We start from the raw sequence: 24344 nt of genomic DNA on the forward strand, positions 1-24344 counted from the left end.
CATTCATCAAATTTCAGCTCAGATGCCCCCCACACTGAAAGATCTTAGTCGATCTCTCTATCAGAGGGTGCTCGTCTCTACCTCATTGCCTTCTACTCCTGTGGTTTCTTCATAGCATCCACAAATCAGAGATGGAGAATTGCTTCTTTATTCACTTGTTTATTGCGCATTTCGTTCCCTGAGCCCAGCACAATTCCTGGCACAAAGGCAGCATCCATGTAATAATCACCAAACGAATGAATGAATGAATGGGAAACTGGAAAACTTGCATGACCCTAATATGTAATTTGTGTTATATATCTCCCCTCATGCTCCACCTCTAGAATCTACAGGTATTCTAAGTCTCTTTAAGCTCTACTTACCATAAATCAACTTGAAAATACAGTGCTCACATTTTTCTCCCTTTAGTCAATTCCAAGAATAACATTTACAAGTCAGGAAATAGCCAGAGGAAGTGGTTTTCTCTCTTTTTAACATTTGGGCAACTGCATTCAAAACAGACTTTAGTGAAAGCACAGACTGCCTCTTATCAATACCCCGACTTTCCATCTCCTCTACAGATGGAGGGAAGCAGTAACAGAACAGCAAGAAGTGTTAGTTCTTTCCGCTGTGAGCTGGGCTCCTCACACCATGGCTCTAACTTAGTGTTTTCTGCATCTCAACACTTACCTGAGCCATCATCTCCTGCTCTCGCTATGCACCTTCTGCTTCTCGCTGGCACAGTGGTCCCACAGAGGTAACTTCCTTTGTTCTCTAAGTACCCATGAGCACTACTCCAACTGTCACCTGCTGGCCTGGCCAAGCCCTGGACCTCATCACTTCTCCATGACTTCATACATGAAGCTCTTCATCTCTGACTCCATCCTCCTTTGCCTCCTACCCATCCATCACCCATATTCACTTCCTTTTGCCCCAATATGGCCCCCAGGGGTTCAGTTCTCCCTATTCTCTCAGCCAAGGAGGAAAACAGATTTGTGGTGATGAATCTCAAATGTTAATACCAGAACTTCCTGGGTAAAGGAGGATTACATCAGCATCAAGAGGTAGACCGTCCAGGATCCTAGGAGCAGAGGTCTTGTTCAGAGATTCCTGGCCTGACTCTGCCTTTGCCCCCCTCCCTTCTTCCCTACTCCCTAGCCCCTTCCTGCTAAGTTTGGTTCAAGAAGCAAAAGAGACAAAGCAAAAGACAAGCAAAAGAGTTTTTAAATATCGCCTTTAAATGTCCCAAGGGAACATTTAAAATAAAGTCCTCCTGAATGGTGACATATACCTCAGTGTGAAATGGCAATGAGATAGGAAAAATGCGGCCATTTTCTCAACTCTGGCAGGATGCTAGCTGAGGAGAGAATGTCACTGGTGGTTGCACGTCCTGTCAGGCAGTTCAGGGGCAGGGAGACCTATGCCATGATATGCTGCATCTGTTCCTGATCTGTGTGGCCAATTCATTTTTCTTTAGATTCTCTAGATCCTTGTTTAAACAAATTGAAAAGTTATAGAAGTTGTGGGGTGTGTGTGTGTGTGTACACCTGTGTGCACACGTGTGTTTGCTTCCAGCCAATCTGTAACTCATTAGGCCCACTTCAGGTTTCACTTTCTCCCATACCCAGCCTGGGATGGTGGACCATGACAGTGCTTCTCTTTCTAGCATTCTACTAAACTTCTCCACACCTTCAACTTTATGTATAATTTTTAGTCACTCTACAATTATCTTTAGAAGTGAAAGTAATAGAATTATTACGCCAAATGGGCTCGCTATAAATTCATGCCCTCTTACTTCATCTGGGCCCTCTTAACAACATGGTCATCCTTATGTTCTTTGCTCACTGGCGATCCTGTGGCCTTCCCCACAGTGATACACCCCCTCACAGGCTACTTTCACCTTCTACTCACTGATGCAGACCTCTTCCTCCTCTTCCTCTCCTGAGACAGCCAGGCCATTCACAAGCCCCCACATCTTATCTCTCTGACCTGAAAATTCTGTGTATCTCATTCACCTCATGGGAAGTGATGTCATTCTCCCTTTCTCAAAATTACTCCTCCACCTGTTTTCTTCATCCCATCCCCTCTTCTTTCCCCAGAGCCATCTGTTTCTCAGATTCACCCTTTCCTATCTTCTACCTCCTCTTCTCCACTGCTCCTTTCTCTCAGACTAGAAACACATCATGTTCTTCCCATCTTAAATAAGCAAATGAAACAAAACTCTTCTCTTAGAGAACAAAGAATAGCAGATTAGAGCTTCAGAAATGTTATGGTAGCGTTGTAAAGACAAATATTGACTAGCTTTGTGTAAAAACTTCCTTTCATTGCCAAACTTCATGCCTATCCTATGTAGTAATTATTAACTGGCTTCCCTGCCTTCAATTTCTCCATCTTTCAATCCAAGTAACACCCTACTGCCACATTAATCTTTCTAAAAAATACAGCTTTGTATATGTCACTTTGCTTACAGGATAAAGCACAAATTCCTTAGTCTGGAATTTATGGGCATTCACAACCTGCACCCTCCTCCCCCCTAAAAAAACTTCCCTTTACGATATTTCAACATGAATCTTCCGCTCAACCAAACTGGACTTGAACACTCCACGTAAAGTATCTCCTCTGCATTGTTGTTCATTCTTCCCTCCTAGAGTGTGCTCCCTACTTCCCTCTCCACCGTCACTTTGCTAAGCTTTATATTTCCTTCAAGCCCAGCATAATTTCCTCCTCCTTCAAGAGGCTTTCCCCAATAGAACCAACCATGTGGGGACCACCTTCCCTCTAAACACTCACGATATTTAACAACTGTCCAACTCATTTGGTGTTGAGCACTGGAATGTGCAGCTTTGCATTGGTATTTACCGGTTGAATATATGTCCTGGTGGCAATATCTCATATTATACCTCTTTGTATCCCTCTTTTTAATTAGCGTTTAATCCTTTTTTATATTGAAAACAAATCTGGCTAGGTAATAGAGCTTTTGCAAGTAGGGTCTCTGAAAAACTACCAAAGTAAATTTCTCAGGTCTATACACAGATGGTGAGTTGAACAGAAAGGCATACTGGTTATTTCTTTCCGTTGTACCTGGTAGAGGTTGATGTTGCTATAAATGTTCTCCCAGATTTGGTCATAGTTGCACTGATGCAAACCCTGGGAAGCTTGGAAAGTTGGATGAGATGGAGCCAGCGTGACTGTTTTGGTAGCGTGATCTTGGAGCACTTGCATTACTCGCTCAGGGTTGGAAATCTTGAGTAGAACAGAGAGGAGAAGGAATAGTTGGGAGAAGGATTATTCCCTTCTTCTCAGCAAGAATTTGATCATGTACACATGAATAAGAAAGAAGCCCTAGGTGGGACATTATTCAATTAAAAAATAAGGTTAAATTCAAACATCATGATTCCCTTATGTATGTTCATCCATTCAACACTAAAAGTATTCAAATACATGTAGCAGCTCATTTAAAATTCTGTGACAACCCCCTAAACACAATAGCAGGTGGCACCCCCATAAGCATTGTGGCACCAATGAAAAGATAAACACCCATCAGTTTTGGTACAAACTCTGCTGTTAGGAAGCTGCCAAGAGATGGAGAAGGAGGCAGCTCAGTTGTGTGGGAAAAGCACAGGCTTTGTAAGGGTACAGACCTGAGCTTGTATCCCTGCTGGAATCCTGGCTTTTCCGTGCAGAATAGGACAAGTCAACCTAATAAAAACACTAATGATGTCTCTCCCAGGATTGCTGCAAGAATGCCTGGCATGTAGTAGGTGCTGAATAAATGTTCCTTCTCCTCTTCTGGAGGTAAAGAATCGAATAATAGTCCCAGAGCTGAACTTCTACTTCAGTGATACACATATTACTATATTTCAATCATTTTACTATCACAAGGAACCTCAAAGATCATTTAGTCCAATCTCTACCAAAATCCCAACGGCATTTTTTGCACAAGTACAAAAATTGATTCTAAAATTCATATGGAATCTCAAGGGACCTGAAATGGCCAAAATAATTTTGAAAAAAAAGAACAAAGTTGGAGGACCCATACTTCCTGATTTCAAAACATATCACAAAGCTACAGTAATCAAAATGGTGTGGTACTGGCAAAAATTAGACATATAAACCAATGGAATACAATAGAGAGCCTAGAAATAAACCCTCAAGTATATGGTCAAATGATCTTAGACAAGGGTACCACGACCACTCAATGGAGAAAAGACAGTGTCTTCAATAAACGGTGTTGGGAAAACTGGATATCCACATGCAAAATAATGAAGTTGGACCCTTATCTTACACTACATACAAAAATTAACTCAAAATGGATTAAAGATCTAAACATAAGACCTAAAACAGGAAAATCTTCATGACATTGAACTTTGCAATGGGTTTTTGGATATGACACCAAAAGCACAGGCAAAAAAACCAACGATAGACAAATGTGACTACATCAAACTTAAAAATTTCTGTGCATCAAAGGACACAATTAGAGTGAAAAGGCAACCTATGGAATGGAAGGATATATTTGCAAATTATATATCTGATAAGGGGTTAAAATCCAGAATATATGAAGAATTCCTATAACTCAACAATAAAAAATCAAATAACCTAATTAAAAAATGGGCAAAAGAATTCAATAGACATTTCTCCAAATATGATATACAAATGGCCAACAGGCATATGAAAAGGTGCTCAACATCACTAATTATTCAAGAAACGCAAAGCAAAACCACAATGAAGTATCATCTCATATCCATTAGGATAGCCAATATCAAAAAAAAATAGAAAGAAAGTAACAAGTGTTGGTGAGGATGTAGAGAAATTGGAACCCTTGTGCACTGTTGGCGGGATTGTAAAATGCTGCAACTGCTATGGAAAATAGTATGGAGTTTCCTCAAAAAATTAAAAACAGTATTACCTTATGATCCAGCAATTCCACTTCTGGGTATATATCCAAAAGAACTGAAAGCAGGATCTCAAAGAGATATTTACAAATCCACGTTCACAGCAGCATTATTCACAATGACCATGAGGTGAAAGCAACCCAAATGTCCATCAACAAATGAATAAACAAAACCTGGTGGATACAAGCAAGAGAATATCATTCAACCTTAAAAAGGAAGGAAATTCTTACGTATCCTACAACATGGGTGAACCTTGAGGACATTATGGTGGGTAAAATAAACCAGTCACAAAAAGATAAATACTGTGTGATTCCACTAATATCTCGTACCTAGACTAGTCAAACTTATAGAGACAGAAAGTAGAATGATGGTTGCCAGGGGCTAAGGGGAGGAAGGGAGGAATGAGGAGTTATTGTTTAATGGGTATAGAGTTTCAGTTTGCCAGATGAAAAGAGTTCTGGAGATGGATGGTGGTGATAGTTGCACACAATATGGATGTACTTAATATCACTGAACTGTACACTTAAAAATGGTTAAAATGGTCAATTTCATGTTATGTGTATTTTACCACAATTTAAGAAAAGAAGGAAAAAAAATAATATAAAGAGATACCCTGTAGCCTTCACTCCATTTCCCCCAATGTTAACAGCTTGTAAAACTATAATACAGTATTGCAACCTGGATATTGACACTGATACAGTCAAGATATAGAACAGATCTATCACCACAAGGATCCCTCATGTTGCCCTTTTATAACTACACTCTTTTCCCTTGCCCACCAGTCTCTCCTTAACCTCTAGAATCCACGAATCTGTTCTCCATTTCTATAATTTGCCGTTTCAAGAGTGTTGTATAAATGGACTCATTTGGTCTTTATGAGACTGACTTTTTTCACTCACGTAGTTCTCTGGAGATTCATCAGGTTCTTGAGTATATCACTAGTTTGTCACTTTTTATAGCTGACTGCTATTCCGTGGTACGTATGTACCACAGTTAGTTTAACTGTTCACCCACCGAAGGACATCTGGGTTGTTTCCCGTTTTTGGCTATTGCTAATAGAGCTGATATAAATGTTCATGGGGGGAAAAAAAGGGAAGGAAATCCGGTCACATGCTACAACGTGGATGAAGCTTGAGGACATTACGCTAAGTGAAATAAGCCAGTTACAAAAAGACAAATACCGTATGATTGCACTTGTATGAGATATCTAAGAGTAGTCAAATTTGGAAATAGGAAGTAGAATTGTGGATGCTAGAGGCTGTGGGGAGGAGGAAATAGGGAATTGATTGTTGTTTAATAGGTAGACAGTTTCAGTTTTGCAAGATGAAAATGTTCTGGAGATCTGTTTCACAACAATGTGAATATACTGAACACTACTGAACTGTACACTTAACAATGGTTAAGATGATAAATTTTATGCTATGTGTTTTTTAACACAATAAAAATAGAATAATTTAGTCTAATATTTTTGTTTCACCAATGAGAAAGATAAAACTCAAGGAGGTTACGTGACTAGACCAATATCACACAAAGACTTAGTGCTAAAGCTGGACTAAAATCTACCTCTTTTGATAATTGTTACTCTCTACCGAAAGCTAACAGGATTATACAAATTTGGCAATTAGATTAGAAAGTTCCAAATAAAGCCTTCATAATGAATCCATGGCTAACATTTTTTAAAAGGGAAAGAAAATTCAGTTTTCTGAGAACTATTTTAGAAAGAATTTTATCTACTTGGGAACATAGTTACTTTCTTACCTTCAAAAACTTTGTTTGGAGTTGCATTAATACATCTATTCTTCTCCGTTCCTTTAGTCTGGTCAAAAGTTTCTTTTGCCAAGGATCACATTTTGGCTTAATCTAGTGGATAAACATGTTCACACAAAGTTACAATATAACAATGGTTCTCAATAAAAGTTGCAAGCAAAGAGATTCAAGGACCTTCTGAAACGGGATCTGGCCTCAGAGCTAGAAAGTTTGCTAGAGCATGTGAAGTCTTGGAAAGGGTCGGCGTGGGATCACAGATCCGTGGAGGGAGATGGCAGCAGCAGGTTCTGTTGGTGCCTGGCCTATGAGATGCAGTGGCTCTGTCTGGGATGACACAGCACCATCCATGAGCAGGAGGGACTCTAAATCCATCAGTGCTGGGCACTGCACTTGATTTATGGGGCAAAGAGAAGTTTGCCCACAAAGACTTCTGGTGACTCCATATGTAAAACTTCACCTTTCACACTGACAAGCTCTATTTCAAAAATTAGTTCTATGGCTGTAAATACATCAATACACTGATAACTCTCAAATTTATATCTGGCTCTAAGCCCCAGCCTGTTATACCTGGCTGTCTCCTTGACATCCATACTTGGATGGCAGTGTAACAATCTAAATGGGAAGCCTGGCTTCCCCTACACTGACTACCTATTTTCTGGAGTCCCAGACTTAGGAGTAATCTTTGATTTCTCTGCTTTCCTTCCATCTGTCTGTATTTCATAAGACTTTTCTTTCCTTCATAATGCAGTTGATCCACATTATTCACGGATTTTGTATTTGCAAATTTGCCTACTCACTAAAATTTATTTTTAACCCTAAAATCAATTCTGGCAGAGCTTTCCTGGTCATTCATAAAAATGCACAGAATGGTAAAAACTTTGAGTCGCCCAACTCCAGATTTCCAGCTGAGGTCAAACAAGGTCAGATTCTGCCTTCTTGTTTCAGCTCTCGTATGTAAACAAGTGTCCTTTTTGTGGTCTATTTAGTGCCAGTTTCTGTACTTTTGTGGTTTTTGGGGGTGATTTCACTGTTTATAATGGCCCAAGCGTCATGCTGAAGTGCTGCCTAGTGTTCCTAAGTGCAGGAAGGCTGCGATGTGTCTTATGGAAGAAATACACATGTTCCATACACTTCTTTCAGGCATGAGTTCTAGTGCTGTTGGACACAAGTTTGATGCTAATGACCCAACATATATTAAATAAAATGTCTTTAAACAGAAACACTCGTAAAACAAGGTTATGTATTGACTGGTTGATGAACCTAACCCTGCGTTTCCCCTATGAGCAATGGTTCGGTTTTTGTTAATTCAGCGTTCGTGGCAATTTCATAGCACATACCTACCCTAGATAATGAGAATTGACTGTACTTACTACCACTAAAATCATCTCATTTAATCTGCTTACTTGTGTGTTGTTTGTGAATTGTATATCTCCAGCACCAAGGGCCGTGCCTGACACACAGTGTGTACTCAATAAATAATTTTTGACTAAAAAGCTGGATTTATACAAATTTTGTTATTCTTTGTTCTTGCCAAATAGCCAAGACCATTAACAACAAGAAGGGAGTTCTGACCCAACATAGGGGTACAGGAGTATGGAGAACTTCCAGAGAAGGTGGATCAGCATGGCTAACTTCAACAGAGACCCAAGGCAGGAAGGAGCTGGGAGATCCTGGCACACAAGGCCAGGTTCTCTGAGCTGCCTCTGCTGAGGACAGGCAGGCACCTACTTTTGGTCATAAGGGGCAGTTTGGTGAGGGCATTGAGGAGAGGGGACAGCAGGGACCTGATAGACCTGGTGCTGCCAGGTTGCCTGGCCTGCTTGGAGGATACTTTGTGACACTGCTGACATCAATGATAGGTGACTGTCACCATAGGTCTCCTTACCTTTATAAAGGATATCCAATTGGCTCTCTTTTTCAAGGCCATACCAGGTCCTGCCAAACCGAAATCCTCCACTTTAGCTATCTTAGCATCGTAGTCCGGAAACGTTTGCATTCCCTGTTGCTCCATGAAGACGCTTTGAAATTTTTGGGAAACCTAAACAGGATTAAGAAGAGAGAATTAGAACCCAGAAAAAAAGTCTCAGATTACAGGTAATTTTAGAAACAGCTGCTGATTGCCTTTGAAACAGTCTTGGAGTCAAAGTGATTCATAAAACACAACTCTGTGACAGTCACAGGACCTTAGAGGTATATACCTGAGAGGTACATGTATTCAGTCAGCTCATTACCATAATTGTGTATGTGACTTGTTCTGAATATCTGCTCCAAAGATTGGAAATTATGTAACATTTATTTACATGTATTTTGAGCCAGGCCCTATCTGGGAAGTAAATTGTCCACCTTTGGAAATACATTCATTTTTTCTGGCCACCTAGTAAACTAGAAAAGCTAAGGATTAGATAAATCCTGCTCCCAGAAGCCTACTGGATGTTGCAGAGAGAAGGGTCCAGATGCTAGGACCTGTGAATACTCTTTAAAGTACCTCAGCCAATCCCTTGATATCTCCCTTTCAGACTGAGGCTACCAGTGCTTTCTGTGACAGAACTTCCTGTTGCCAAAATGCAGAACACTCCTTCCTCCCTTCTCCAGGCCTACTGAGCCTGTGGTGTGCCTTCATCACTGCACTGGCCGCATTACGTCGTGATTTCCTCACACATGGTGAGCCTCTTGAGGGCACAGCCTATGAATCTCAAGAACCTGACACATGGTGATGGTTGCATAACAATGTGAATGTACTTAATGCCACTGAACTATCCACTTAGAAATGGTTAAAATAGTAACTCTTATGTTATCTATATTTTATTACGCATACACACAGAACTTATCACAGTGCTGGCACATATGAGGGCCTCAATGGAGGTTTCTGGAATGAGTGAGTGAGTTCAATGAGTCACAGAGCTAAAGATTCTTCCAGTTAATCTTGGTCCCTCCCAGGCTGTGCTGTCCAGTACTGTTGCCCCTAGGCACATGTGGCTGTTTAACATTTAGATGTAAATTCCCTAAAATTAAATAAAATTTAGAATTTAGTTCCTCAGTTGCACTACCAACATTTCAAGTGCTCAACAGCCACATGGGACTAGTGGTTAACATATCGGACAGCACAGATACAGACAGTATCTGCTGACAGATATATATCAGACAGACAGATCCATCAGTGCAGGCAGTTCAATGAGACAGTGCTAGTCTAGGGCTGAGTGGCAAACTTTTTCAAATATTTTAGCCTTTGCAGACCATACGGTCTCTGTTGCAACTACTCAACCCTGCGGTTGTGGTGTGAAAGCAGCCATAGATAAACATTAATGAATAGGCATGGCTGTATTCCAATAAAACTGTATTTTAAAAAAAACAGGTGATAGGTTGTAGGCTGTAGTTTGCTGACCCTGCTCTAGGGCATTAGAGAACCAGAATAAACAGTACCCAAATACAGGAACTCTTCCTACACAGAAAATTGTTGTAATGTGATTGATTATCTTGGGAGCACAATTAGCATTGCACGTAATACTGTGATAGGAAAATCAGCAGTGGAAATTATCATTATATAAAGGAGACAAGCTGTTCTTTGGGAACAAGGCTGCCTCGTGAGAGTGCCCAATAGCCTCCTGTTCTCTTGCTATCACTGATGATAGTCTACTGTGCTATTATTTTTTTAAATTTATTTTGGCTCTTTTTAAACACTATCTTATTCTGATTCTGTTTTTTGTCTATCATAATATTTGGTGATAATGAAGGTAAAGATACTCCCATAGAAGCGCTCTGCTGAAGATACAGCTGCTGGTGAAATGAAAAGAAAGGCAAAAACCTAAACACCTTCACCTTCAAAGAAACCAGAGGACATGTGATTCCACTGGTTCCGTGAGCTTAAAGAGTCTGTGTGACATACCACTAGAAAAAGTCCTAGAGAAGTAAAGCTGGAATAAAACACACGGAAGTGAAAATTCAAGGTCAGGCAAATGGTGATAGAGGAAACAGTGGCTTCTTCTCACACAACGAGCCTTCAAAGACGTTCAGATTTGATTTTGCCCTGTTCGGATCAATCAATTTATTATTTTTACCTAGCAAATATATACACTTGCAAACATTATGCACCCAGAGCTAGAAAAATCTTTATTGTTAAAACTAAAAAATAATCCTATTTTTCCCTTTGAAACAAGTTTTAACATTGCTTCTGAGAATACGGGTTTTTTTAAGGAAGTGCCACACTGTGTTATAGCAGAGCAGACTGCATGACTTTAAACATTACTAGACAATACACACTTTACTGAATACAAAGCATTTGCCAATAGGAGAGCTATTGCAACACATTCTGAGAATTGAAGGGGTTTAGATGTAGACAACTCCACCATGCAAATTTGCTAAATCTTGGCTACGTTTACATCATCTACTACGGACTATAACCTACCTTTTTCTTTAAATTCCGCAGAAAAACAAATCTTACAATCCCTCTGGGTTGGATAGTCAAGGGTCCCATTACTCTTACAGAGAGGAAGTTCAACTGCTAATCTGAATCTCACCTCTTGCTATCATAGTTTATCACTCTAGAAACAATCGTAGCAGTATAAATATCCAACTTTGTGGAATACTAGTGTTTTCTTTCATGAACATCTATATTTGTATTAAGAAAGAGTCCATCAAGTACCAAGTAGAAAAGTTCCATTTCCTTAGCAGCATCCCTTAGTTCATCCACATCATATGGGATATTGAAATGGGAGAGCAGGAGCCTCAACTGAGGTTTCAGTTCTTCTTTTTCTGTTGTGTGTTGGGGCAGGATGAAGGCAGCTTTTGCTCTCATCGGCCCTGGAAAACATCCAAAATCAAGAGCATTAAGACCAATAAACACCAGAAGAGAAAAGGGAGAATCTTTTGAGATATTTGGAGGCAGAGCCTCCTCTGCTGACGGGGAAGGCCGTTCTGCTTCTTGCCCAATGTTCTCTACCACAATTTACAGACTGCACCATGCTTGGCCAGGCCTATCTGACAAACTCTTGGTGCTGGATTTCTGGGGGAGGTAGCCTGGACCCCCCTTTCTCACAGCCTGCAGGATAAACCCAACAGACCCTTTGGGGAATGACTTAGTGGGAGCAGAACTACCTATAGTCCTTCATGGTAAACAGAGAGTATGATTTATAAGTTAACCAACAAATTAGAAGTAGGTGAGAGTCTTCACCTCCTTTCACCTGGCTCACTCCCACTCATCTCTAAGCACCCAGTTTGGACTCCTCTCCTTTGAGATGCCTTCTCTGATTCCCCACCACTGGGTTGGCTGCCTCTCCAGGTGCGCCCAGTACATACCCCAAGCAAATATGTCACTCAGAGTAGAAACCTGATCAGGTTTCTTAGTCACCCGTCACAAAAGGTAGGGGCCGTAAAACTGTTACACTGATTCAGATAAGGAAAGTCTTCTAAATCATGCAATATTAAAGATGAAAGGGACCTTAGAACACACTTAATCTGAAAGGCTTATTTTGGAGATGAGTAAATTGAGGCCCAAGGAGATGAAATGACCTAAAGGTGGCGAGGCCACAACAGAAACAGGGCTAGAGCTCAGTGTTCCCAACTTCAAGTGCGTTGCTTTTTTCCTCTCTCTTGATTTGCTAGTTATAAAGATGGAGAGATTAACGCCTAAGAGAAGTATTTGTTATTATTTTCCATCAGAAAATATTAAATTAACAGTTTATTAAGAAAATATAACTTTTTGGTATGCAGAAAAATTTCAAGCAAGATCATGTGACAAAACAGCACTTGTGCAAATTCACAATCCTCTTTTCTCCACATAACCCTAGGGGAAGGGAGACTAATTTCTTACCTGAAATGCTGGTATCCATAGGGCCTGGACACGCAGAGCACTGGATGTCATCAACATGGACATTTTCATTCTCCTGACCAACCTCAGGGGCTTCGTCTACTACACTCAGCACTTTGGAGATGGGCAGATACTGGAGAGCCTGCAGAAGGGCACAACCAAGAGGCTGCACGTTAACTCGATTCTCACAGAAGCTTCCAGACTTTGGTTCAGGAGCAGCCCTTTGCTTTGACAGAGGAGCAGTGAGGTAGAGGTGGTCTCAGTAACCTGCCTAATCATGAGAGGCTAAATCTGGAGCTGGGAGACCTGGTGCTGTCACCAATTCTGAATGACCTTAACCCTGGGCAGGTCTACGTTGATCAAGCACCCATAATGGACAAAGCACTGTGTGAAGTGCTAGGGATGCAAAGATGAATAAGACATGGACCAACCTCAAAGTGTTCACAGTTTAGTGGGGGACCCAGACTTAGGAGCAGATTGTTATTACATCATGTGAGTGGGAAGAGATCGCATATCATATGAAGTCAGAGATAGACCCCATAGTGATTGACTGGGGAAGGGATGATGTTAGGATGTGGCCAGGTCTCTGGTTTGGGTGACTCTGTGGTTGGTGGTATCACTGAGCTAAGGTATAGAGAAGTAAGAAAAGACTTAGGTGGCAAAACAATAATCTTTCTAAAATGAAAATACGATCAAGTCATTCCTTTCTGATGCCTCTAGCCTGGGTTAGGGCTTCACCTCTGTGACTTTCTTTACCCAGTGCTTATACTTATTCTATTCTTTCTTATCACACTGTATTTCAGTTGACAATTTATTTGCGCATTTTCCTACCATCCTGGAACCCACTTACTTTCCAGCAAAGACTATATCTTCCCTGCATGGCCCAGGACATGTACCTGGCATATATTAGACCTTAATTAGGTATTGCTGAATAAAAAAGTGGATCTACATTAGTGAGCATAAATCCTGAACAAGATGATGAAAACAAGAACTTACAGAGAGAATATGAAATAGCACAACAGAGACATCTCTGAGAAAGCTAAATTAATGGAGTGATTTCATTAGAGCAAGTTCTAAAAGAAAAAGATTTCAAAGAAAAAAGCTAGTGACCCATAATTTTCCTGTCATTTGTAGGGCAGGTGGAACATAGAAACCGACAATCCAAAACAAGGTGACAGATGTGAGAAAACAATGTGCTGACCAACCTGGGAGGGTAGTGCGTCATCCCATAACTATGTTTTACGTACCTGCAGATAGTGGTGAATAGTCTTGAGTGAGTGTAGGTGACACACTAACCACTTTGTGTAAATAGTCAAGTCTTCCTGTGTCACTAAGTTGGGAGGATTGTTTTTTCCCAGAAGGAAGTTTTCTCGTGCAACAGACAATCTTTCAGCTCTCTGAAGGGCATCATTGTACTCCTGCATAATGTAGGCAATTTGTTTCTGTTTAAGAGAGATGCAAAGACAGAACTTGGCTATCTGCAAGCCTTATTCTCTTATGTCATTTGATTCCAAGCATAGGGTAATGCTGTTTGGGGGCCAAATAAGGGCCTCTTGAAATATCAAAATTCTCCCACATTCTGAATTTGACTGACAAGGGCAGTGGTCACATTCTTAGGACTTTGAAGGAGAGAGTCTCCAGGAAAGAGCCAGTGCGTAAGGATGTTTGGTAACTGGAGTTGGCTTCCTAACTTTTTACCTATAGCAGAGGAGGCCAAGTCTACAAAGGAAAATGCATTTTCTATCATATGAAGCTTCCTTCAAATCTCATTCTTAAAAATAGGTACCATTATCTTCTGCTACAGGAACAACAGGCAAGTAAGTACATCCCTGAGTTCCTTTCCCATCTTTAGCTGTGAGTTTTAAAAAATTGACAAGTTATACTGTTGATGAGAATGTAAATTGGTGCAGCTTTTATGGAAAACAGTATGGAGATTCCTCAAAGAATTAAAATAGAACTACCATATGATCCAGCAATCCCACTTCTGAGTATATATCCGAAGGAAACTAAATCAGTATCTTGAAGAGATATCTGTATTCCCATCTTCATTGCAACATTATTCACAATAGCCAAGATATGAAAAAAACCTAAGAGTCTGTTGATTGATGAATGGGTAAAGAAGATGTGGTATATATATACAATGGGATATTATTCAGCCATGAGAAAGAAGGAAATCCTAATATTTGCAACAACATGGATGAACCTAGAAGACGTTATGCTAAGTGAAATAAGCTAGACAGAGAAAGACAAATACTGTATGGTCTCACTTGGAATCTCATGTGGAATCTAAAGAAAACAAAAAGTCGGACTCGTAAAAGCAGAGAATAGAACGGTGGTTAGCAGGGGCTGGGGAGTGTGAGCGGGAGAAACGTGGAGATGTTGGCCAAAGGACACAAATTTGCAGTTATATAGGATGAATAAGCCTAGGGATATAATGTACAGGCATGACGACTATACTTAATAATAGTGTAATGACAAGCTTATTGATCATTTTGTTTCGTTATGACAAATAGCACAGGTTCTTTTCATGGGCTTCCTACCTTGTAAAGAGGATAAAGTTGCTCCATGATCTTACTGTGCTGGCAAAACCTCTTCCACCTAAGCATGTGTAAATATTTACTCTGGGCCAGCTGGGTAATTCTCTCTGTATAATACTTTAACAATAATAACAATAATTTACACTTAGTATACAATTATAATAGGAAGACTGAATTAAGTCTTAAGAACACTAACAATAAGAAAATCAGTCTCTGGTTGTTTTGGAAAGACAGATTTTTCTACATGAAGATCATAAAGTTAAGAAACCTGTCTCAAGATACCATTCAAACTTAAATAAAGCAAATAGGCATTTCCGAATCTATATGATCAGTTGCCAATCCAACAGATTGTAGTTTCATTCATCAGTTAATCAACAATTTTAGCAGTAACATAAAGGCCTGTAAAATTGCCTAAAGCTGAGCTTAAGATTTCTTAAAAACTGAAGTTATGAGTCTAAAATACAATGCATGTTACAGGTAAATTATAGCTTTTAACCTTAGACCAGAAATTTTATTTATACTTAAGAGCAGTTAAGTAAGCCAAATCTTTTAAAATGTTTTATTTCTGATAATAAAGATAATACTGACTATAATGGAATAAGTAGGACCAGACCTTACCCTTCCATCATAAACAACTAGAAAATAGGAAAAAATACATAAGACAACTGTTTTCTGACATGGGACAACAGGCAATGTAGGACTGTGGTCCTTGAGAAGAAGGAAACGAATGAAAGGAGCCCTATCACCTGAAGAAGGCGCTTTCTGAACCATGCAGTAGGAAAGGGAATCCTAGGCAGAGCACAATGGTATCGCTGATTTAAGGAAAGAGAAATTCAAGTTAGAGAAGCTGAATCAGCTGAAGTTTGCAGGGCAGAGTATTGGAAAGGAGGAAGTTATGCAGATAAAGGGCTCCACAAATCTGCAGAGAGATCGCTTTGAGTTTCTTGGTGACTATTATGCCATACACACAGAGGGTGAAACTCCATGAGGCTGTGCAAAGAATAACTGACTAGGGACTTGTAAACTGACCAGTTCTCGGAGTTCATACAGGGCTAGGAGATGTTCAAGTTCCAGTCAGCCAGAGTGCAGAGCCCTCATTGAACACATGGGGCATTCAGTGGAGACGTCAGAGGGGTCACAATTTAGTAATAAGGATAAACTATCCCTAGAGCAAAGGTTACTCTAAACCTGCTCTAACAAAACTTAAAACCAAGCCTTGAAAGTATGAAGCTGATCTACAACTTAATTGCCTGCCAGAATAAAGTCCAATGCTCTTTAAAGGAAGACAAAAAGAAATCATCATTCAAAAATGCAAAACTGCAAAGCCCAGTGTCCAAAAGAAATATCACTAGACACGCAAAGAAGCAGGAAAATATGACCCATAAGCAGGAGAAAAACTAATGAAGAGAAACAGACCTAGAAATGGCACCAGTGATGAAAATAGCAAACAAGGACTTTAAAAAAGCTATTATTAATACGCTCCATATGTTCAAGGATTGAAAGGAAAACGTGAACATAATAAAGAGAGAAATGAAAAATGTCAAAAATAATCAAATAGAACTACTGTAAAAGAAAACTACAATATATGAAATAAAAAAATTCATTTGGCAGGATTAACAGCAGATTAGACAGTGCAGAAGAAAACGTTAGTGAACTTGAAGATACAGCAATAGAAACTATATACAGTGAAGCACTGAAGAAAAAAAGACTGAAAAAAAATTAACACAGCCTCAGTGACTTATGGAACACTATGAAGTGATTTAACACATGTGTAATTGGAGTCCCAGAAGGAGGGATGGAGAGAGAATACATATTTGAAGAAATAATTGTTGAAATTTTGTAAAAAAAATGGATGAAAATGATAAAATCACAACCCAAGAAGTTCAATCAACTCCAAGGGAGAGAAACACAAAGAAAACCTCATCGAGGAACATCATGATCAAATAGCTTAAAACCACTAAGACACAATCTTAAAAACAGCCAGAGAACAAAAGGACACATTATGTTTGGAAATGGAAGGCAGAATATAATAGAGCAACATCTTTAAAGTGATAAATGAGAAAAACTATCAACCTAGAATTCTATATTGAACAAAAATACCTTTCGAAAATGAAGGCAAATAAAGACTTTTTTCAAAAAAACAGAGTCTGAGAGAATGTGTCCCTGGCAGATCTGCACTACAAGAAATGTTAAAGTAAGTTCTTTAGGCAGAAGATAAATGATACCATATGGAAACTTAGACTCTACTAAGGTTTCTCAACCTCAGCACTATTGACACTTCTGGTGGGCACAGTCCTGTGCACTGTAGGATGCTTAGCAGCATCCCTGGCCTCTACTCACTAGATGCCAGTAGCAATCCACTCCCCTCCCCAAATTGTGACAACCAAAAATGTCTCCAGACATTGCCAAATGTCCCCCATCTGCAACCTCCCCTTCTCTGCAATGAGAACCACTGAGATACACAAAGGAATGAAGAGTGCCAGAAATGATAGGGAAAGAGAATCAGGGTGAAGATCATGACAAGTTTGACTTGCAAATAGAATCTCAACATCTTATGTTACTTTGTGATTCATTTATTAGTTAATTGCTAACTAGTTGCTAATGAATTAATTTGTATGCATAGTGAGGATACAATTTATAACACAAGAGTAAAGAATAAAGAATTTTAAAAATCAAAACAAAACATGCTTATTATAGAAAATTTAGAAAATATATAAAAGTAAAAAGAGGAAATTCATTATCCTGCTATCCAAAAACAGTGGTTGCTAACATTTTGGTCTATGTTCTTCAAGTGATTTTTCTATACATTATGTGACCATTATTATGATATGATACACACATGCACATTTAGTTTTTGTTAACTGATATTACATAATATAATGATTCCTTATGCTAAAAAATGTTTAATGGCAGAACAATATTCTATCAAATACCACAATGATTTTCTTAACTCTTTCTCCTGTTGTTAGACACTCAGGCAATTCCATTTTTTTCATTTTGTTATAATGCACAATAATTACATAAAATCTTTTTCCTGGTGTTGTGAGTTATTTTCTTAAGAAAGATTTCCAGAAATATCTCCCCTAGGTCAGCCAACAGCTTTATGAGGACTGAGACAGTCTTAGTCAATGCGGTATTACCTCGTAATACCAGCGCAGGGAGTAATTAGCAGAAACTTAGTCAATTGTTTAGTGACAGTAACTGAGCTGAGTTTAACTGTGGCATGGGTCCCTAACAAAGAAGAGCGTTTACACTAACCAACTTCTGCAAACCACACATGTAGAGAAAATCCTACCCTGGCCAGAGGGTATACCAGAAAGCCAGCTTTGTTCATACATTTCCACTAAATTCCAGATCTGTTTTTCAAATTGCAATATGACTCTTACCTGCAACAGAAGCAAAGGTAAATTTTCAGGAGTGTACTCTCTTCTTAGGCAGCTCTCTAGCTCCCTCTGCATGACGTCTGCTTGAACAACAAGGGGCTTTGACTCAGCTACCTGAACCGCAGGCAACAGAGCAGGCAAACAAAGGGAAATAAGAAAACAAAATTATCAGCGTTTATGACAAAAAACGACATATGATTTCTGACAGTTTTTACACAACACATTATGCTATTATACCTAAGTTTCCAAATAATGAATTTTAACATCACAAATCAAGGAACTGTAAAGTTCAAAACATCATAAAAATCAGATATCTCCAAAGAAGTAGTGACCTGCTCTGATCCAGCAGTCAGCTGAGTATTGGGCTGTTTTGTTCTCGTAAATGCTGTCAATAACATCAACTGTTTGTTTGCAAAAACAAACTTTTCCTGCTAAGAGTTTCCAACCAGTTAGCAAAATCTAATTTATTGTTGTATTGAAATTGCCCACTCTCCTACTCACCTGTAAAGTTTTCTTTAGAGCCAATTCCCTTTCTCATCTAAAGTAAGAAATGTCCTTTGGTATTCGAACAGAGCTGCAGAAAGACATATGCAATAGAAGCTGTAACTGTAGAAGCTAAAATAGATCAGATTATCGATAGGCCCCGATTAATCTATAACTCTTCACGACTGCTCATTTCTAAATACGTATATCATATTATACTGGATCGTTGGGGGCAGTTAAAGGCCACATGCTTCCGTCTTAGTCAGAATCTCTCTTGTGTGTACCTCATGTTTGCTAAACCTTCCCCTGGGGCCTATTTTCTTCTTCTTTTCCCCACACAATCGTAGTCTTTCCTTCTACCCCCTATGCCTCTTGATTTCTGACTCCAGGGTACAGGGAGACACATGATGGTGAAGATTTTTCTTTCTCCCACCTGTATGTCCTCCGGGAACCTGATGTCTAACAACTACTATGCTTGTCAGACCTCTATCTCACCCTAGTTGACCAGAGACCTAGTATCTTATAATTTAAACAAAATGTTTTTATTTTTGTCTTTTTGCTCAATTATCTGGGGATGAAAATGACCCTTAAGTGTCAAACATGAAATACTTGGGAAATTATCATAACCAAATTTTCTGCTGCAGAAAAATTGTTTATCCCTAGGAAAAACATAGCAGAAGTGCCTGCTTAAGCAGCCTCGTGGACTGCGGTCCAAGCCCAGTCACGAGGGAGTTGTTTGCACCATGGGGTCTGATAAGGAGGCACAAGCAGCACTGCTGTAGGACCCGATGAGAGAGTGGGACCCTGGGTCAGGAAGAGGGGAGCTCTCCCCACTTGGTGTAAGATACACCCCAAGGCTTGGCAGCTTTGGGAACATCAGGGGATAGCAACCCTGGTGCAGACGTCACTTTCTTAAGATGGGACTTTATAAACATTGGTGAGGGAGCCACAGCAGGTAGTTCTGGAACACATGTGAGAGATTACCTCAAGATGTGAGGGGGATTATAGGCAGTAAAATTTAGGTTAATGTTGTTCATAGGACCCTACCGGTCTCCGTGGATAAGTTTCAAGGGAAGATGAAAGTAAACTGTTAGTTTGTACCCTTGCCAGCAGTTCCCCCCACTGGAGGCATGGTCCTGTGGAAAGAGCACCAGGCTGACGGTCAGGATGACCCTCAGCCACATGAGCCTAAGCAACCCACTGAGACAGTTGTGTTGAATTCCCAACTGAAGTTGGAGAAAATGCCTCCCTTATCTCCTGATGTCTTGGCTTTGATGGAAAAAACAAGGCAAGCTCTGAAAGGGCCTTGAGAGTAAAAGCATCAATAAATCGAAAGTATCCTTTCTGTGATTACTGGGTACCCGAATCCTGGCTGCAGCCTCATGGGGGTGGAGAACGAGTAACCAACTAGAAAGGGGATGAGCTACTAACCAGGCCGTCAGGGAAACAGAAGAAACCTGTCCCTTCCCTGCCCTCTTGTCTTCTAATAATTTGGCACGCTGGGAGATTGGGCAGGGCCCTGGGCTTAGCTGTCCCAGCCGTCTCTTACTCAGATCATGTCTTTCCTCTCAGTGAACCTCAAAGTGTCTGTGAATGACCTAAAAGAGATTGGTGAATATAAGCGGTGTGTACATCAACCCACAAAAAGAGATTCACTCATTTGTTCATCAAGCATTGTTCATGCAGCATACATTCATTCATTTATTCATTCAGCAAGCATCTGTGAAGCACTTAACAACTACAAAGACCTGGGCTTATGTGGTAAAATGATTAACGCACAATCATCTTCCAGTTCTCAATAGATTTTTCAGTCTAGCAGGGAATGAGAACGCTAAAGCGATTGTCAGGAGTGGATATTTTCCATTTTCCTTGGACTCCAGAACCTGGCAAACAGAAGGTGCCCAATAAGCATCTGTTGGAGTAATAGACTCTTTCAGTGCAGTGTTTGGTGGTTTAGGAGAGTAGAGAAATACAGATATCCAGAGATTTCCCATCACTCTGTCCTAAAAAGGACTTCAGAAAGCCTTTCTTATCACAATGTACAGTGGGGAGCCGCTTACCTGACACTCTGACATTTAAATTGTAACAGTATCAACACTTGATTTTTGCATGGTTTTTTCTGGTTTTCAAAGTGCTTTAACATGCATTATCTCAATTGATCTCTATAAAGTAGGCAAGGTACATATTTTTAACCTCATTTTTCAAATAAAGAAACCAGAGTTGAGAGAAATTGTGACTTGCATGTTGCCATTACCTTTCCACTTCATCACACAATCATTGATCTGCTTCATACACCCAAGGGCTTTAAATACCAAATTATAAAACACACTAAATACTGGTTCTTCAGAATCATCTTTGGAATGAGGTACTAATGCACCTACTTACTGTTTCTTCACCTGATCTTCCCTCCCCAACCCTCACCATCCACGTTGTGTTTGCTCAGCTAGTCAACCTAAGTGGGTTCTTATAACTGTTCCTCTTGATCAATTGTGACAATAACAGAAACAGGGATATAAGGTCCTGGCCCATGAAACTTGCCACTTAGGGGCTGATCTGGCTACCTCGTTTCTCTAAGAGAATTTGATTGCTGTCGTTGGCAGCATTTACCTACAGAATAGCTCCTAAGAGAACATCATTTTGCAGAATTCATCACCAGATATCTAGCATTATCTCAGTTTTGAAATTTCTCATCAAAATCAAGGTCAAATTCAATTAAAATATTATTGGAGGAAATGAGATCTCTTCTCATTGAGTTTGATTTGTATACATAATAGCTTCTGGAACTTTAAGACAATGGTATATGTGAAATGTTAAGAGCACTTTTCCATTTTCTTTGTCAGGACATTGTCTCTAAATGCCTCAACAATTCTAGAATATAGGAAAACCTTAGGGGCAGCAGTCACATCTGAGTTTAAGATAATCCCAATTGTCCAAATAAAAAGAAGAGGGGGACTGATGGAGATTATGGAGTGAGAGTGAGGGTTAAAACCCCTGAAGACCATGCCTTCGCACCGCCACTGTTTACCTATAAGATCGATGAGCTGTTCCCTGAAGAGTCTCCTGTTCTTCTATCTCAGACTTCAGTTCAGTCAATTGCACAGCCAGTTCTTTCTCCAACAGCTGGATTCTTTCTGTGGAAGTGATCTTATAAATTTCATCCATGGCTTGTGTTTACTGTTCTTCTGTGTCCCTGAAAAAGAAGAGCACAAAGCTTGTGGCTGATCCCTCAGTGACCATTACCCAGTGTGTGAGACTTTGTCTATCTTTGTCCAAGAAATCATGTCAACTTTGCGGAAATGTATGATTTTGCAAGTTGAAGAAACAGCCGGACTAGACTGTTATCGTGTATTGATTTAATTACCATTTAGTAAATGGTAGAGAAAACATAGGTTAGAATCTCTATTGACAGTATCTTTGTTCAGCCCAGTTCACCTTCAGACACATCTCTGCTCCAGCTTTGACTCGGGGGTTTATTAAATGAGAATGCATCCCCCTGCCCCATCCCTGTAGTCTTAATAAAGGCTGTGGGGATTACACACTAAATGTTATGAATGGTGGTTATTGCTGACTGCTAGTATTACTTCAACTGGAACAAACGATAGGTATGTACAGGATCCCTCTACATGCCTAGAGTATTTCTCCATAAACCTTTTTGAAGGCATGAGCTGCTGACTAGGGAGAATATACCGAGGGTGGAGAGCTATCTAACATGATCATGATCCATGCACTTTTGGGTTTGGAAGAAAATCATACTTATGCATTTGATGTATTTTTCTCAATTTTAAATGCTTATATTTATCATACTGCTTTTACCATTAAATAAAATAGTTGATAACCCCATCCCCCACCCAACCCAGTTCACAGCCTGTCAAATACAATGCAATTGTTTGCTAAGTACTTAGTGTCAATATTCTAATTAACAACATAGATTAACTGCATGACCCAGAATGGGACCCATGAATTGTAGGGGATTCAGTAAATAATGTGTTTCCTGTGCTGCTGCTGCCCTCACTTGTCCTGGACAAGTAGGGGTAAAGTCACTCTTGGGCCACACTAAAGAGGTTTAAAATATTTAAACCTTCCCTTTTTCCTTTGACATTTCTAAGATTTTCATTCTTCCTTTCAGAGATATTTCATTTTCTGAAGTTAATCTGCTGCCGTTTCAACAAATAATTAAGCTGTAGAGATGTTTTGTGTAAAGGCTTCCTTTGGGAGCCTATTTATTCTTTTTATAAATATTAAAAATGGAAATGAGCATCCGTGTTCAGTCTAGGTTGTGAACCTGCTGAGTGATAAATCTGTCATGTTTGGCACACTGCTGGAGCTCAATAAAATGCACTGTTGTTGTTCTTAGCAAAAAGCAAAATGTTGTTATGAAAAATATTTGCCACTTGGCAGTGTTCTTTCAAGTTAGGCAAACAGTTAAACAGCTGCCTTAACAGCTGCTTTCCAACCGGCAGCCAAGAGCTGTAGCAACACAGACTGGCTGATTCTTTTCCGAAGGGATGGACATTCTGCCTTCATTTCCTGATCAGTTTCAACACTTCACAGCTCAGAAATGAGAACATTTAATCCTTCACCATTTAGCTTGCTATAGTCAAGTACAGTATTCACAAAATTAACATAAGGAGGGGTCAGTCTTTGACAACTGTCCATGAAATAGATCCAGCCCAGAGGAATCTATGCCTGCTGGGCACTCCTGTCTAGCGTCAAAGAGACAAACAACTGTTTATTTTGGGAGGGAGGATAGGGTGGGTTCCATTCACTGAGCACCTACTCTGTGTCAGGCAGGCATTTAAAGTCCCAGAAAAGGGACTTTCTCAAGAATTGCTTCAATAGTGTTTTTAAAAAATAAGTACATTTAATTAACTATTGATTGCAAACCAACAAACAAAACATCTTTTTTTATGTGTTTAAAAAGTGGTAAAATCTAAGCTCTAAGAAAAAGATAGTAATATTTGCTTGAGCAGGGTTTGAGGGTGTTCAGTGGGTGGTTAAAGCAGGCTTCAATGGGGTTAAAGCAGCCATGTTTAGAAGAGAATGTGTGTAACTTTAGACTCTGCTAGGAAAATGTATAATGCATGTCAAAAACTTCAAAGTGATTACTAAAAGAATAGAAATGCAACCTAGAGCTTCCCAAACAAATGGGGGTGAGGGGTAGGAACGGGTCTTTTAAATCCAAAAGGCGGCAGGAAAAGAGAAAAAAAAGGGAAACAAAAAGAAATATGGTAGAAATAAGTTCATATATATCAGTAATTATAATAAATATAAATGGATTAAGGCCATCTATCAAAACAAATAAATCAGCACATCTTCGAGCATTTTTAAAGCCCCTAAAATTCGGTAATACGATGTGTACCAAAATAAAACAATGATTTTTATTCTAGCAAATGCCAGAACTTAAACTGATAAGCAAGCTGGCCCCATATCACGGTGGGGCAATTCAGTCTTCTTCATGAATATCTGCACGGATAGATACTCTATAATTTCCCTGGGTAAA

This window comes from Diceros bicornis, chromosome 23 (assembly GCF_020826845.1).
Source record: "Diceros bicornis minor isolate mBicDic1 chromosome 23, mDicBic1.mat.cur, whole genome shotgun sequence".
NCBI classification, from domain to species: Eukaryota; Metazoa; Chordata; class Mammalia; order Perissodactyla; family Rhinocerotidae; genus Diceros; species Diceros bicornis.